Source organism: Pleurodeles waltl, chromosome 11, assembly GCF_031143425.1.
Source record: "Pleurodeles waltl isolate 20211129_DDA chromosome 11, aPleWal1.hap1.20221129, whole genome shotgun sequence".
NCBI lineage: Eukaryota > Metazoa > Chordata > Amphibia > Caudata > Salamandridae > Pleurodeles > Pleurodeles waltl.
Window position 1 is genome coordinate 6240196 of NC_090450.1, and position 16895 is coordinate 6257090.

The 16895-nt window shown below is 47.3% G+C and overlaps 1 protein-coding gene across 5 annotated transcripts in view; it reads left to right on the top strand.

The window, feature by feature from the left end:
• The window catches only part of FGF12 (fibroblast growth factor 12), a 646321-nt gene that overhangs the window by 541249 nt on the left and 88177 nt on the right, over positions 1-16895 (top strand). The window lies entirely within an intron of this gene.

Genomic DNA, 16895 nt, shown 5'->3' on the forward strand with positions numbered 1-16895 from the left:
TCAGGGTGATGAACTCAGGGCTCAAGGAAAACCCGTGGGAGAAGAATCAGGGAGCGGGTAACTTAATTTAACAAATATTGCCAAGTGTAGAGACTTAATAATGCAGACATGACGACAATCACAGGCCAAGGAGGTGGGTGGGTTGGATGGATATTGTGGTCATAAGCAAGGAAGGGTCGGTGGTGTTGTTGGTCAGGAGTTTGGCATTGTGATGTTTTGTCTAAGTGTTCTGGACGGGCAAAAGCAGGTTGTTTTGATGCGCGTGACGCTACTCGCTCCAGGGTGAGCAGCGTCATGTGGTCCATCGATGAAGGTGGACCGAGGAAGAAGCACTATGTCAGTTGTGTGGTGGTGGCGTGGGATGTGGCTTGTGTGCTGATTGCCTTGTTGTGGCACATGGTCATTGTTTGGATGCTTTGGTGTGTGTGTTGGGTTGAGAAGTTGGTGTTATTTATGATCTCAACACTACTGAATATAAATGTCCCTCAGTGAAAATCAATTAGCTGAAAACGTATATAGTTGACCATTGTGAAGTACAACTGTGTCGCCAGTTTCCAAGATTTGCAGTATCAGAAAAGTAGGAGAGATAACTTTATCTGATTGATTCTCCACAGAATGATGAAAGACTGATATTGTCTGTTGGTATGCAATGGAGTATTGAGTAGGGCTGGGTCAAATGCTACCTCAACCTGCATAATTGGTGTAATTTTGCCATTTCATGTAACAAAAGTATGCAAATTTACCAAGATTATGTGACTATGTCACATTGTATAATTTTGTGGAGAATGTTTGATGCAAGATGTCCAGTTTGAACAATTTTGTACGTAAGTTGTATTTCAGATAGATTTTTCCAAAGAGAACTGATCAGATAATTTTTAAATCTGAAACTACAAGTCCAAACATGAACAGCAGTGTTTTGAATTAGATCGAAAGGAATTCAATTCCAAATTACATTTTCGAGTTGAATTTTTACCCAAACAAAGCAATCAGTTGAGTTTCTGAATGATAGATGCATTCTTGGTATTTACGCGTAATTTTGTGTCATTTTGCTGTAATTTCACATAATTACACTACAGCAGATTAAACGAGTTTCGCACACCTCTACTGAGTTCACTGGTGCACATGCATTAACCCTCTGGGCTATCTCACCAGCCAGAGAGGAGCTTGTCAGTGCTGAGCTGCTTTTTTCACTCTTCAATGTCTACATGAGCCCCCTCGCTAACATCGTACGCAAGCACGACATCATCATCACCTCCTACGCCGACGACACCCAACTTATACTCTCCCTCACCAAGGACCCCGCCAGCGCCAAGACCAACCTACAAGAGGGTATGAAGGACGTCGCAGATTGGATGAGGCTCAGCCGCCTAAAGCTGAACTCTGAAAAAACTGAAGTCCTCATCCTCGGCAACACCCCGTCCGCCTGGGACGACTCCTGGTGGCCCACGGCCCTCGGCACCGCACCGACCCCCGCAGACCACGCCCGCAACCTCGGCTTCATCTTGGACCCCCTTCTCACCATGACCAAGCAAGTCAACGCCGTGTCCTCCGCCTGCTTCCTCACCCTCCGCATGCTCCGCAAGATCTTCCGCTGGATCCCCGCCGACACCAGAAAAACCGTGACCCACGCCCTCGTCACGAGCCGCCTGGACTACGGCAACACCCTCTACGCTGGGACCACCGCCAAACTCCAAAATCGCCTGCAACGCATTCAAAACGCCTCAGCCCGCCTCATCCTCGACGTACCCCGCAACAGCCACATCTCCGCACACCTGAGACACCTGCATTGGCTCCCAGTCAGCAAAAGGATCACCTTCCGACTTCTCACCCACGCACACAAAGCCCTCCACGACAAGGGACCGGAATACCTCAACAGATGGCTCAACTTCTACGTCCCCACCCGCCCCCTCCGCTCCTCTGGCCTCGCACTCGCCGCCGTCCCTCGCATCCGACGCTCCACGGCGGGTGGGAGATCTTTCTCCTTCCTGGCGGCCAAGACCTGGAACTCCCTCCCCACCAGCCTCAGGACCACCCAGGACCACTCCGCTTTCCGGAGACTCCTAAAGACCTGGCTGTTCGAGCAGCGATAACCACCCCCTTTGTCCCTAGCGCCTTGAGACCCGCACGGGTGAGTAGCGCGCTTTATAAATGCTAATGATTTGATGATTTGATTTGTCCCTTGCTGCAGCCTTCAGGGCTTCTCACACGTGGCCATTACACAGCCCTGTTGTCCCTCGCCGCCCTCCGTCGGCAGGTTCACACGAGGTAAATAGTTCTGTTAATTCATGCACTGAGTGGAATGGTGGCTCCCCCACTGGCACAGAGGCAGGCTGCGCCGCAGGGTGGCAGTGCCAGTTGCCAGGAACACACATCGCCCCCTCCTCCCACATGTGTAGGCGAGAGCATCACGCCTCCCGCTGGGGATGCAGGACATCTCTGCCCGGAGCACAACAACCGTGGAACAGTGGTTTGTCCTAATCTGCCCGAGGCAGGGCATGGGACTCCCCCAACGCCCCCACTTCTTCTCAGTCCCGCCTTCCTGGCACCCCAAGGAAGGCCTTCTCTTGGACCTTTTTCTAGGGACACAATTCTCCTGCCCATCACCCACCCCCGCACATATATACACAGATTGGTACAGGAAGTAGGACACACACATCACAGTCACAAGAAGATGCACAAACCCAACGCTCGCATGCAGACACTGTCACAGGAAGTGGCACACACAAAGTCACAGGAAATGTTTCCGAAACAGCCCAAACACACTGCCAATCTCAATAAACACACACACAGACTATCGCAAGCAGTAGCACACACACAAACAACACTTTCATGAAGACACACTTTTAAGGAAAGTAACACATAGAGTCGCAGAAAGTTTCACACACATACAACAAGGCATATACACAGGAGGTGCGAAAACACACAGAGACTGTCAGAAGTAGTAGAACACGCGCACTACTCTCACATGCACACACACTCACACTGTCACAGAAAATGATACGCACTGTTACAGGAAGAATCACAAACACACACAACAAACACAATCACAGGAAGTGGTGTACTCACAGAGAGTGCCACAGGCAGTACCTCATAAACAACATGTGTACACGCACATACTCTCAGAAGAAATAGCACAACCCCACACCCCCACACACAACACAACACTCGCATAGACACACGCACTGGAAATACCACACAAACACACTGTCACAGCAATGGTCTCACACACACATATATCACACATACACACAAAGAAAATAGTGTCTAGCTGCACAGGCTGTCACAAGCAGTAACACACACACACAACAAGCACAAGTGCACACACACACACACAGTTATAGAAAGTAACACAGTAACACACACAGGCATACCGAAATGCCACAGGAAGGGTCTCATATATACAGCACACAGTCACAGGAAATGGTGCACATAGACATACTGTTACTGAAAATGGCACACACATGTACACACTATCACAGCAACTGGCAAACACATACTGTCACAGGATGTAGCACACATAGGGGGTCATTACGACCTCGGCGGTCTTTTTGCAAGACCTCCGAGGTACCGCCGTGCTGAAGACCGCCAGTGGTGGCGGTCTTCCGCTCGGCGTATTATGACCGTTGGCTGCTCTCCGTCCTAGTTCCGACGGAGAGCCGCCAACAGCCATACTGGCGGGAGGCGGGGAAGTGGAGGTTGCTCCACCTCCACCGCCACACCAACAGAACACCGCCCAGCGAATCACGACCTGTGATTCACCGTGGTGGTGTTCTGTTGGCGGTGTGGTGTCGGCGGAGCTGCCCCCATGGCTCCCGTCCCCTCCCGGAGGATCGTCGGACCAGGTAAGTCGATTGTCCGTGAGGGGAGGGGGCTGGGGTGGTGTTGTGTGTTGTGTAGGTGCATGGGGGTGTGCGTCTGTGTATGTAGAGGGGGTGTGTGAGTGCGTGTATGCCTGCGGGTGTCTCTATGGATGTATGCGTGTGTGTGTGAATGTGGGTGTGCGTGTATGACTGTGTGTGGATGTAGGCATGTATGTCAGCATGTGTGCATGTAAGTATGTAAGTATGTAGGTGGTGCCTGCGTGCGTGTCGTGTGGGTATGGGTGCAGTGATGTTGGGGTTTGGGGTGGGGAGGGCGGCCCTGCCACCTTTGGGGGGTGGCAGGGGTGATGGGGGGGTAGGGGAGGGATTCGGGGTGGGGGTGGGGGGTGGGGGAGACCCCTATCAGTGCCAGGGAAGGAATTCCCTGGCACTGATAGTGCTTACCGCCATGGTTTTCATGGCGGTTCAGACCGCTGGAGAACCGCGGCGGTAAGCCGGGTCCAAATACCACCGGCAGTATAGTGACGGACGCCAAGCTGGAGACCCAGGTCTCCAGCCCGGCGGGTGGAACGGAGAACCGGCAGATGACCATGGCGGTAACCGCCATGGTCATAATACGAAAAAAAAGACCACCAGCCTGTTGGCGGTCTTACCGCCGGTTCTCCGCCTTCCGCCAGGGTCGTAATGACCCCCATAATGTCATAGGATTTGACCCATATACAAATACAGCCACTGTCAAAGCAAGTAGCACAGACACACACACACACAACATGCACATATGCCACAGGAAGCATCACACACAAACACACAATCACTGTCCAAGGGAAGGTCTCACACACACATAAAACTGCACACAATCACAAGGAATGGTGCATATGCACATATAGTATAACAGGAAGTAGGAGGCATTACACGCAGGCACACACAGAGTATCACAACAAATGGCACACATATACACACTGTCATAGGAAGAATCACACACACTATTGCAGAGAGTGGCACACACAAACACACCCACACTGTTACAGGGAGTGACTAACACACAAACACAGTGGCAGGATGAAGCACACAGACCAGACATCCGCCCCCGCCCACACACACACTGTTACAGGAAGTGGCACAAACACACACACAAACACACTGAAATAGAAAGTGTCATGCATGCACACCCACACTGTCACAGAGAGTGACTAACACACAAACACAATGCCAGGATGAAGCACACAGACACACACACACACAGACACACACACTGTCACAGGAAGTAGAACACACACTGCTATATGCTATATGCTATAGGAAATAGCATATGCATACACTGTTACAGGGAGTGACACGCACACTATCTCAGGAGATGACACAACCTGTCAGGAAGTGATACACAAACACAACCACAGGAATTGGTGTCAGAGGGGCTAGTGCCAGAGACATTCCTAAGTTATCATTTTCATTATGCAAATACTTAACGTGCAAATGGTACATTTTAAATAAAATATTTCCAAATAGTGAAGGATGGAGAGACTGGGACTATACAGGCAAGGGAGTCCACAACGTGTACAAGTGGTCAGGGTGGTTAAAGTGTATGCCATGGGTGGAGATCCTGATAGGGCATGGCTGTAAACCAGCAACATCTCACACACTGACCTCCCCAGCAGCAACATCTCACACACTGACCTCCACAGCAGCAACATCTGACACACTGACCTCCCTAGCAGCAACATCTCACACACTGACCTCCGCAGCAGCAACATCTCACACACTGACCTCCCCAGCAACAACATCTCACACACTGACCTCAGCAGCAGCAGGACCCCCCTTCCACAATCACTACACAGATGAAATCAGAAGTAGCGTAAATCACCTTACTGGGGAGATCACATATCACGTATGCTTATCACATTGACAGAATATAGTATAATTGATTGGTTTGATTAAGTGCTGTTGATTTACTGATACAATTACTCTACAGCAGTGGTCTCAAAACTTTTTAATGTCGCGCCCCCCCCAGTTGAAAAATAAAAATCATTGGGCCCCCCTTCAGAATTTTCCAAAATTATTTTATAAAGATGGCAATGTTTAAATATGCCTACACCTATTTAAACATTGCAGTTAAGTACTGTTGCCTTTTTAAAAATGTAATAACATGCTTCTGCTTAAAACAAAGGCCTGTTATCTGTATAATTCTTCTTTTGGCCAGAGTATGGCGCCCCCACTAGGATCACTTGGGCCCCCCCTAGGGGGGCCCACCCCCCAGTTTGAAGACCTCTGCTCTACAGGGATTTACTTTGCATTTGGTGACCAAGTATTGTTTGCAAGATTGTTCTGCAAGATACGAACTGTGCTCCAAGCCATAACTTGCAAATTGCAGGGGGTTTTCAATTTTAATTCATAGCTACAACTGCACTTTAACCTGTTATTTTTATATAAGTTAATTTCTGTATTTTTAAAACATAGATTGAGGTGTTATAACCATAACTAACCATAACTTCATTAAACCATTGTTTTTTCAGTGATTTTTTTAATCATGTACTAATACTAAGAGTTCCTGTGCCCAGCGTTCCTCGGGAGGGACTAGCGCCCTTGTAGTTACGTTTAATCAGATTTTCTATTGAAAAACCATTTTCTGTTGTCTCAAAAATGTTGATACCATCTGATGAATCTGCATGAAACTTTCCAAAAAATAGTGGACCCATTTTGAATTCTTCATAGTAAGTTTTGTGTGGATCTGTCAACTGAGTGCCTAAAAAATATGGTAGGTCGCAAAACTGACATTTCCCATTTTAACTCCAGTAGCATTATTTACTACTCGATACAAAAAAAACAAAAAAAAATCAATAGAATTCCACCAAATCTTGCATGTAAACAGAAATGTACACAAAGTTGTGTCTTTACTGCATTTGGTGTAGGTCAGTTGAGTAGTTTTTGAGGTATATATGCTACATAATGAGTAGCTATGTAATAAACAGGGCCACTGGAATTATGCAGTCAGAGAGAGCCAAATTATGTTGCGGGTTGGGTAAGTTATATGGCAAGAAAAGGCTAATTTTGTCCGTAATGCAGCGCATTTTCTAATAGTAGTACTTTATTATTTCATTATTTTAAAACTTTGTAATACTGTCTGGGCACTGTTTGCACCTCATTAGTATCCGTTTTACACCTAGTTGTAGCAATAAGCAACAGACAGGTGACCAGCCCAGCATTGCAAAGTACCTTCCACTGGGCAGCTAAGTGTGTCACTACATTTTTAGTAACTTTTGAACCATTTGAGCGAATAATATTTTTTATAAGTAAAATCTGCACATTATGCGGCAGATGATGGATTATTTGTCAAATGTGCCAAATCTATACCTGCGAGAAAATAGCAACAGCTGCACAATCGCATTATTCCAGCGGCCCTGGTAATATTGCTCAGTATTGCCATTGAAGGTTTGCTGATATTGTAAACACAAGGCCAAGGGGCGGTGGTTTGCAAATGTCACTAGAACCAAGAGATGGCAACACAGAGCTCCACCACACACTGTACTCAATATATATTTTTAATAAATCATATTTCATTTTGGAAAGTGACTTTTGAAAGAGAAGCTTTTTTAAGTGCAGTTAACAAAGGGCAATCTTTGTAATTAGTATGTTCAGACTTTGTTTACCTTCCTTAAATGAATTGTTAGTGAGAGAATACACAATGGTAAGTGTCACTCTACCCCGTTACCTGCATGTGTGTTTTTTCTTATGTGTCAAAGTCATGTCCCTGATTGCCTAGTGGTTAGGGGCTCTTATCCCCACACTAAAGGCAATGGTTCCAGTCTAGGTTTGTCAGTGGTTGTTTTCCTTCTTTGCGTTCTTTTCAACTTCAAATATTTAAGGTACATACCAAAAGGTGATCTCGCTCTTTGTACTTCTCAAATACATTTTTTTTTTCGTTTGTCAAAACATTTCTCATACCAAGTGGCGCAGGGTTAGGTGATTATAGGGGGCTGATAGCAGGGCCTGGCCTCCGGCTGTGTGCGCCGGTGGTTAGATTAACATGTAGTAATTACAATTACTTTACATTACAAAAAACATAGAAGTTCACTGAAAAAAATAAAGGTTACAGGGCGTTATAGTTAGGCTAACATTTTAACCATTCAAAACCGTAGAAATTCACCTGTTACAGTTAGAGTAATCTCAAGTAACTATAACTCGTGCCCTGTGTCAAGCATACAACGGTGTTAACTCGTGAGGGTTATCTGCTGCACATTATTAATTTGAGAATATACACTATCTGTTAATGTTTTGGGGCACATTTTTGGGGGGTGGAAATTTTTAATGCAAAACAGGCATCACATTCCTTTTTCGGCACATTGTTTGAGGGGCGGTACTGGGGTGCCTTTGCTGCTTTTAAAAGGCCAGCTGCTCATTTCTGGGATACATTTCTGACCATCGCAGGAGTAATCCAATGTAATTTAATATCCCATCCCTTATTGCATGCTTGGAGACAGGCTGCTTCGCCTGTCACAATGCACACTTGACAAAGCAGCCCCATGTCAGCATTTTTGCAGAATCCTGAAGTTCAAAGCACTCCGAGGCTCTGATGGGATGGAATGAAATGGTCTTGGGGTTGGAGAATCTCTCCATTCTGCTGCAGCTACCACCCGCTTAAGTTATGGAAATTGGATTATTCCAAAAGCAATCTTTAATTCATTTTAGATGCATTCTGTGAGAGATTCACCGGACTATTAACTCTTTCTGTGAAGGTTACGATGTACAAACTCAAGGACAAGTGAGCCGACGTCAGCTAGGAGGGTGAGTGAGCGAGGCGGGCCTTAGCGGGAAAGAAAGGCAACCAAGCAGGTTTTAACTGAACCCTTTTATTAAGTAAAAGGATTTGTCATTTGCTCTCCTCCTGCAGTGCAGTCTGTAAGGTTGCCCAATCAGGGAACTTACAAAACATGCCACCTAGACATGGCAGACTTCTTTTACCAGTGTGTTTCTAGAGGACAGCCCTTGCACAAGGCTTCTGTGCTGCCTCTGTCTTCTTGTACTTGGTTGGTACCTCAAGCCTTATTACTTCAATGTCATGCCCCCTCACTTCTGTCATATACACCCCTCCCCGCCGCTCCATTCTTTCTGCACCTTCATCGTGGTGGTTTGTCCTGCCCCTTGCAAGCCATTTGGCTTGTAAAGCACTCCTTTGCTTTCCATCTAAGTTCAATATATATATAAATATATATATATATGTATATACCCCCCCCACACACACACACATTAACATATAAGGCAATTCCATGGGAGGCCTAAGGGCGTAAGGTCTTGGCATGTTAACGTGTAATCAGCAGAGACTTAAAAAACACTGACTGTGCTTTTAGAATCTGAATACACAGCCCTTAATTGTAGCTTTTTATTAATCAGGCGGTTTCTAGAAGTTGCTCCTGAAAACATAGGGGCATATTTACTGCACGTCTTCCTGCGGTGCTGCCCTGCGCCACAGCGAAAGGGAAGGGATGCAGCATATTTATGAAATAAGGCGCAGTTCTGCCCTTTACTCCTGTGATGCCGCCTGTTTGGCACCCTGGCATCAACGTAAGCACCCTTTAACCATGGTGCAAGGGTGCCTGCATGGCACGCAGGATTGTTTCTGAGCAGGAGGGGCACCGTGCTGCACAAACACAATCCATGGAGGTGTTTATAAATAAATAAAGATAAATAAATAAAGATATTTCTCCCCGTTGCGCCTCCACTGGAGAGCTGCAAGATTCTTATGCATTCCAATGTTCACAAGTCCTTATAAATCTGGGGGTGCATCACAAGCCTTGGGTGTACCATGGGAAACCCACCTCATTGCCCGTGGAATGCCCTCCTGTAGGAGGCTGGAATGGCTTGTAGTGAGTACCAAGGGGTACTTGCACCTTGCACCAGGCCCAGTTATCCCTTATTAGTGTATAGGGTGTCTAGCAGCTTAGGCTGATAGATAATGGTAGCTTAGCAGAGCAGCTTAGGCTGAACTAGGAGACGTGTGAAGCTACTACAGTACCACAAGTGTCACTTGCACAATATCATAAGAAAACACAATACACAGTTATACTAAAAATAAAGGTACTTTATTTTTATGACAATATGCCAAAGTATCTTAGAGTGTACCCTCAGTGAGAGGATAGGAAATATACACAAGTTATATGTACACAATACCAAAAATATGCAGTATAGTCTTAGAAAACAGTGCAAACAATGTATAGTTACAATAGGATGCAATGGGGAAACATAGGGATAGGGGCAACACAAACCATATACTCCAGAAGTGGAATGCGAACCACGAATGGACCCCAAACCTATGTGACCTTGTAGAGGGTCGCTGGGACTATTAGAAAATAGTGAGAGTTAGAAAAATAACCCTCCCCAAGACCCTGAAAAGTGAGTGCAAAGTGCACTAAAGTTCCCCTAAGGACAAAGAAGTCGTGTTAGAGGAATAATGCAGGAAAGACACAAACCAACAATGCAACAACGCTGGATTTCCAATCTGGGGTACCTGTGGAACAAGGGGACCAAGTCCAAAAGTCACAAGCAAGTCGGAGATGGGCAGATGCCCAGGAAATGCCAGCTGCGGGTGCAAAGAAGCTTCTACTGGACAGAAGAAGCTGCGGTTTCTGCAGGAACGCAAAGGGCTAGAGACTTCCCCTTTGGAGGACAGGTCCCTCTCGCCTTGTAGAGTCGTGCAGAAGTGATTTCCCACCGAAGGAACGCCAACAAGCCTTGCTAGCTGCAAATCGTGCAGTTAGCGTTTTTGGACGCTGCTGTGGCCCAGGTGGGACCAGGAGGTCTCAAATTGGATCAGGAGGTAGAGGGGACGTCGAGCAAGACAAGTAGCCCTCTTAGCAGCAGGTAGCACCCGGAGAAGTGCCAGAAACAGGCACTATGAGGATGCGTGAAACGGTGCTCACCCGAAGTCACACAAGGAAGTCCCACGTCGCCAGAGAACAACTTAGGAGGTCGTGCAATGCAGGTTAGAGTGCCGTGGACCCAGGCTGGAATGTGCACAAAGGATTTCCACCGGAAGTGCACGGAGGCCGGAGTAGCTGCAAAAGTTGCGGTTCCCAGCAATGCAGTCTAGCGAGGTGAGGCAAGGACTTACCTCCACCAAACTTGGACTGAAGAGTCACTGGACTGTGGGAGTCACTTGGACAGAGTTGCTGGATTCGAGGGACCTCGCTCGTCGTGCTGAGAGGAGACCCAAGGGACCGGTAATGCAGCTTTTTGGTGCCTGTGGTTGCAGGGGGAAGATTCCGTCGACCCAAGGGAGATTTCTTCGGAGCTTCTAGTGCAGAGAGGAGGCAGACTACCCCCACAGCATGCACCACCAGGAAAACAGTTGAGAAGGCGGTAGGATCAGCGTTACAGAGTTGCAGTAGTCGTCTTAGCTACTATGTTGCAGTTTTGCAGGCTTCCAGCGCGGTCAGCAGTCGATTCCTTGGCAGAAGGTGAAGAGAGAGATGCAAATAGCCAGAAAAGAGGGTTTGGTTACTTAGGAGAGAGGATAGGCTAGCAACACCTGAAGGAGCCTATCCCAAGGAGTCTCTGACGTCACCTGGTGGCACTGGCCACTCAGAGCAGTCCAGTGTGCCAGCAGCACCTCTGTTTCCAAGATGGCAGAGGTCTGGAGCACACTGGAGGAGCTCTGGACACCTCCCAGGGGAGGTGCAGGTCAGGGGAGTGGTCACTCCCCTTTCCTTTGTCCAGTTTCGCGCCAGAGTTGGGCTAAGGGGTCCCCTGAACCGGTGTAGACTGGCGTATGCAGAATTGGGCACATCTGTGCCCAAGAAAGCATTTCCAGAGGCTGGGGGAGGCTACTCCTCCCCTGCCTTCACACCATTTTCCAAAGGGAGAGGGTGTAACACCCTCTCTCAGAGGAAGTTCTTTGTTCTGCCATCCTGGGCCAGGCCTGGCTGGACCCCAGGAGGGCAGATACCTGTCTGAGGGGTTGGCAGCAGCAGCAGCTGCAGTGAAACCCCAGGAAGGGCAGTTTGGCAGTACCAGGGTCTGTGCTACAGACCACTGGGATCATGGGATTGTGCCAACTATGCCAGGATGGCATAGAGGGGGCAATTCCATGATCATACACATGTTACATGGCCATATTCGGAGTTACCATTGTGAAGCTACATATAGGTAGTGACCTATATGTAGTGCACACGTGTAATGGTGTCCCCGCACTCACAAAGTCCGGGGAATTGGCCCTGAACAATGTGGGGGCACCTTGGCTAGTGCCAGGGTGCCCTCACACTAAGTAACTTTGCACCTAACCTTTACCAGGTAAAGGTTAGACAAATAGGTGACTTATAAGTTACTTAAGTGCAGTGTAAAATGGCTGTGAAATAACGTGGACGTTATTTCACTCAGGCTGCAGTGGCAGGCCTGTGTAAGAAATGTCAGCGCTCCCTATGGGTGGCAAAAGAAATGCTGCAGCCCATAGGGATCTCCTGGAACCCCAATACCCTGGGTACCTCAGTACCATATACTAGGGAATTATAAGGGTGTTCCAGTAAGCCAATGTAAATTGGTAAAATTGGTCACTAGCCTGTTAGTGACAATTTGGAAAGAAATGAGAGAGCATAACCACTGAGGTTCTGATTAGCAGAGCCTCAGTGAGACAGTTAGTCACTACACAGGTAATACATTCAGGCACACTTATGAGCACTGGGGCCCTGGATTACCAGGGTCCCAGTGACACATACAACTAAAACAACATATATACAGTGAAAAATGGGGGTAACATGCCAGGCAAGATGGTACTTTCCTACACAACCCCCCCCCCAAACGAAGGACAATAAGACTAGCCATGACCTGATGAGTCTTCATTGTTTAAGTGGAAATATCTGGAGAGTCCATCTGCATTGGAGTGGCTACTCCCAGGTCTATGTTCCACTGTATAGTCCATTCCCTGTAGGGATATGGACCACCTCAACAATTTAGTATTTTCACCTTTCATTTGTTTTAGCCAAAGTAGAGGTTTGTGGTCTGTCTGAACAATGAAGTGAGTGCCAAACAGGTATGGCCTCAACTTCTTCAGAGCCCAGACCACAGAAAAGGCCTCCCTCTCTATGGCAGACCAACGCTTTTCTCTAGGGGTCAACCTCCTACTAATAAAAGCAACAGGTTGATCCTGGCCCTCAGAATTAAGTTGTGATAGGACTGCCCCTACTCCTAATTCAGATGCATCAGTTTGGACATAGAATTTTTTAGAGTAACAAGGGCTTTTCAGGACAGGTGCAGAGCACATGGCCTGCTTCAGCTCCTCAAAAGCTTTCTGACAGTTTGCTGTCCATAATACCTTTTTAGGCATTTTCTTGGATGTGAGGTCATTAAGAGGGGCTGCAATGGAACCATAGTTCTTAATGAACCTCCTGTAATACCCAGTGAGGCCTAGGAAGGCTCTCACCTGAGTCTGAGTGGTAGGGGGAACCCAATCAATAATTGTTTGGATTTTCCCCTGAAGTGGTGCAATCTGTTCCCCACCAACAAGATGTCCCAGATAAACCACCTTCCCCTGCCCTATCTGGCACTTTGAAGCCTTGATAGTGAGGCCTGCCTCTTGCAGGGCCTCCAAAACTTTCCATAGGTGGACCAGGTGATCATCCCAGCTGGAGCTATAGACAGCTATATCGTCCAAATATGCTGCACTGAAAGCTTCCAGCCCTTGCAGGACTGTGTTCACCAACCTTTGAAAAGTGGCAGGTGCATTTTTCAAACCAAAAGGCATTACAGTAAACTGGTAATGTCCTCCAATGGTTGAAAATGCAGTTTTAGGTTTAGCATCTTCTGACAATTTGATCTGCCAATACCCTGCAGTCAAATCAAAAGTGCTTAGATACTTGGCAGATGCCAGTGTATCTATGAGCTCATCTGCCCTGGGTATAGGGTGAGCATCAGTTTTGGTTACCAAGTTGAGACCTCTATAGTCTACACAAAACCGCATTTCCTTCTTTCCATCTTTGGAATGGGGTTTTGGTACAAGTACCACAGGAGAAGCCCATGGACTTTCAGAGTGCTCAACCACTCCTAGTTCTAACATTTTCTGGACCTCTTGCTTTATGCAGTCCCTGACATGGTCAGGCTGCCTATAGATCTTACTTTTGACAGGTAAACTGTCTCCAGTATCTATAGTGTGCTCACACCAAGAAGTGGTACCTGGCACAGTAGAGAAGAGTTCAGAGAATTGATCTAGGAGATTTATGCAATGGTCTTTCTGCTCAGCAGTAAGACAATCAGCCAAAACTACACCTTCCACAAGAGCATCTTGTTCTGTGGAAGAGAAGAGATCAGGTAGAGGATCACTGTCTTCTTCCTGTCCCTCATCAGTTGCCATGAGCAGGGTGAGATCAGCCCTGTCATAGTAGGGTTTCAGGCGGTTGACATGGAGCACCCTAAGGGGACTCCTGGCAGTGCCTAAGTCAACTAAATAGGTGACTTCTCCCTTCTTTTCAACAATTGTGTGGGGTCCACTCCATTTATCTTGGAGTGCTCTTGGGGCCACAGGCTCCAAGACCCACACTTTCTGCCCTGGTTGGTACTGAACCAAAACAGCCTTCTGATCATGCCATTGCTTCTGGAGCTCTTGGCTGGCCTGAAGGTTTTTGCTGGCCTTTTTCATGTACTCCGCCATCCTTGATCTGAGGCCAAGTACCTAATCCACAATATCCTGCTTAGGAGCTTTTAAAGGTTGTTCCCAACCCTCCTTTACAAGTGTGAGGGGACCCCTAACAGGGTGTCCAAAAAGAAGTTCAAAGGGGCTGAAGCCCACTCCTTTCTGGGGTACCTCCCTGTAGGCAAAAAGGAGGCATGGTAGAAGGATATCCCATCTCCTGCAGAGTTTTTCAGGGAGACCCATAATCATGCCTTTGAGAGTTTTATTAAATCTCTCCACCAGTCCATTTGTTTGTGGATGATAGGGTGTTGTGAACTTGTAAGTTACACCACACTCCTTCCACATGGCCTTTAAGTATGCAGACATGAAATTGCTTCCCCTGTCTGATACTACTTCCTTTGGGAAGCCCACCCTAGAAAATATTCCCAGGAGGGCCTTTGCCACTGCAGGTGCTGTAGTGGTCCTTAAAGGAATTGCTTCAGGGTATCTTGTGGCATGGTCCACTACCACCAAGATAAACCTATTGCCTGAAGCAGTAGGAGGGTCAAGGGGGCCAACTATGTCAACCCCTACCCTTTCAAAGGGGACCCCAACCACAGGCAGTGGAATAAGGGGTGCCTTTGGTGTGCCACCTGTTTTGCCACTGGCTTGACAGGTTTCACAGGACTTACAAAAATCTTTTGTGTCCTCAGACATCCTAGGCCAATGAAACAAGGGGACAAGTCTGTCCCAAGTTGTCATTTGTCCCAGGTGTCCAGCTAGGGGAATGTCCTGGGCTAGAGTTAGGAGGAACTTTCTGTACTCCTGAGGAATCACTAATCTCCTGGCAGCTCCAGGTTTAGGATCCCTATGCTCAGTGTACAAGAGGTTGTCCTCCCAGTAAACTCTGTGAGAGTCACTGACATCCCCATTAGCCTGTTTGACAGCTTGCTGTCTTAGACCCTCTAATGTGGGACAGGTTTGCTGTGCCACACTCAGCTCCTCCCTGGCAGGCCCCCCTTCACCCAAAAGCTCAGCAGTGTCTGCTTCAAGCTCCTCTGGTGTAGGTTCTGCACAGGGAGGGAATTCTTCTTCCTCAGAAGTTGAATCCACTGTAGAGGGAGGGATAGTAGGAAGTGGTTTGCTTCTACTAGCCCTAGCTTTAGGGAGCACTTGGTCCATTGTTCCAGGATCCAAGCTTCCTTGTCCTTTTTGCTTTTTGGCCTGAGCCCTTGTCAAAGCAAAAATATGCCCTGGGATGCCACAGCATTGCTGCATGGGCCTCCAACTCCACATCTGACCAAGCTGATGTCTCCAAATCATTTCCTAGTAGACAGCCTACAGGTAAATCTGTAGCTACCACAACTTTCTTTGGACCAGTAACCCCCCCCCCCCAGTTGAGATTAACAACAGCCATGGGGTGGCTAAGTGTGTTGTTGTGAGCATCGGTTACTTGGTACTGGTGACCAAGTAGGTGTTGTTCAGGGTGGACCAGTTTCTCTATGACCATAGTTACACTGGCTCCAGTGTCCCTGTAGGCCTGAACCTCAACACCATTTATTAGGGGTAGCTGCTTGTACTTATCCATATTAAGGGGACAAGCAACTAAGGTGGCTAAATCAATAGCCCCCTCAGAGACTAACACAGCCTCTGTGGTCTCCCTAACAAGACCAACCCCAACTAAGTTACCAATAGTGAGCCCAGCTACTCCCTTGGATTGGCTATTAGTAGGTTTGCTCCCACCACTACTGCTATTAGTAGGGACACTAGGTGTAGCAGTAGGGGTTGTAGTGGTAGGAGGCTTGGTGCTTTTCTTTGAACAACTGAGATCTGTTGTCCAATGGCCTTTTATTTTACATAAATAGCACCATGGTTTCTTTTCCTTGTTTTGATTAGAAGAGGATTTGGGCCCACCACCCCCACCAGAGTGTTTTTGTGGGCCTGATGAAGACTCATTTTTAGATTTGTCCCCACCCTTGTCAGAAGACTTACCATCCTTCTTCTTGTTGCCATCTTTGTCACCCCCTGTATGAACTTTTCTGTTCACCCTTGTTCTGAGCCATTTGTCTGTCTTCTTTCCCAATTCTTGGGGAGAGGTCAGATCAGAGTCCACCAAGTACTGGTGCAACAAATCAGACACAATTATTAAGAATATGCTCTCTCAGGATCAAGTTATACAGGCTGTCATAATCAGTAACTTTACTGCCATGTAACCACCCCTCCAAGGCCTTCACTGAATGGTCAATGAAATCAACCCAGTCTTGTGAAGACTCCTTTTTGGTCTCTCTGAACTTTATCCTGTATTGTTCAGTGGTTAAGCCATAACCATCCAGGTGTGCATTCTTAAGAACTTTGTAATCATTAGCTTCATTTTCTTTTACAGTAAGGAGCCTATCCCTACCTTTTCCACTAAATGATAGCCATAGGATAGCAGCTCACTGCCTTTGAGGGACATCCTGTACAGCACAGGCCCTCTCAAGTGC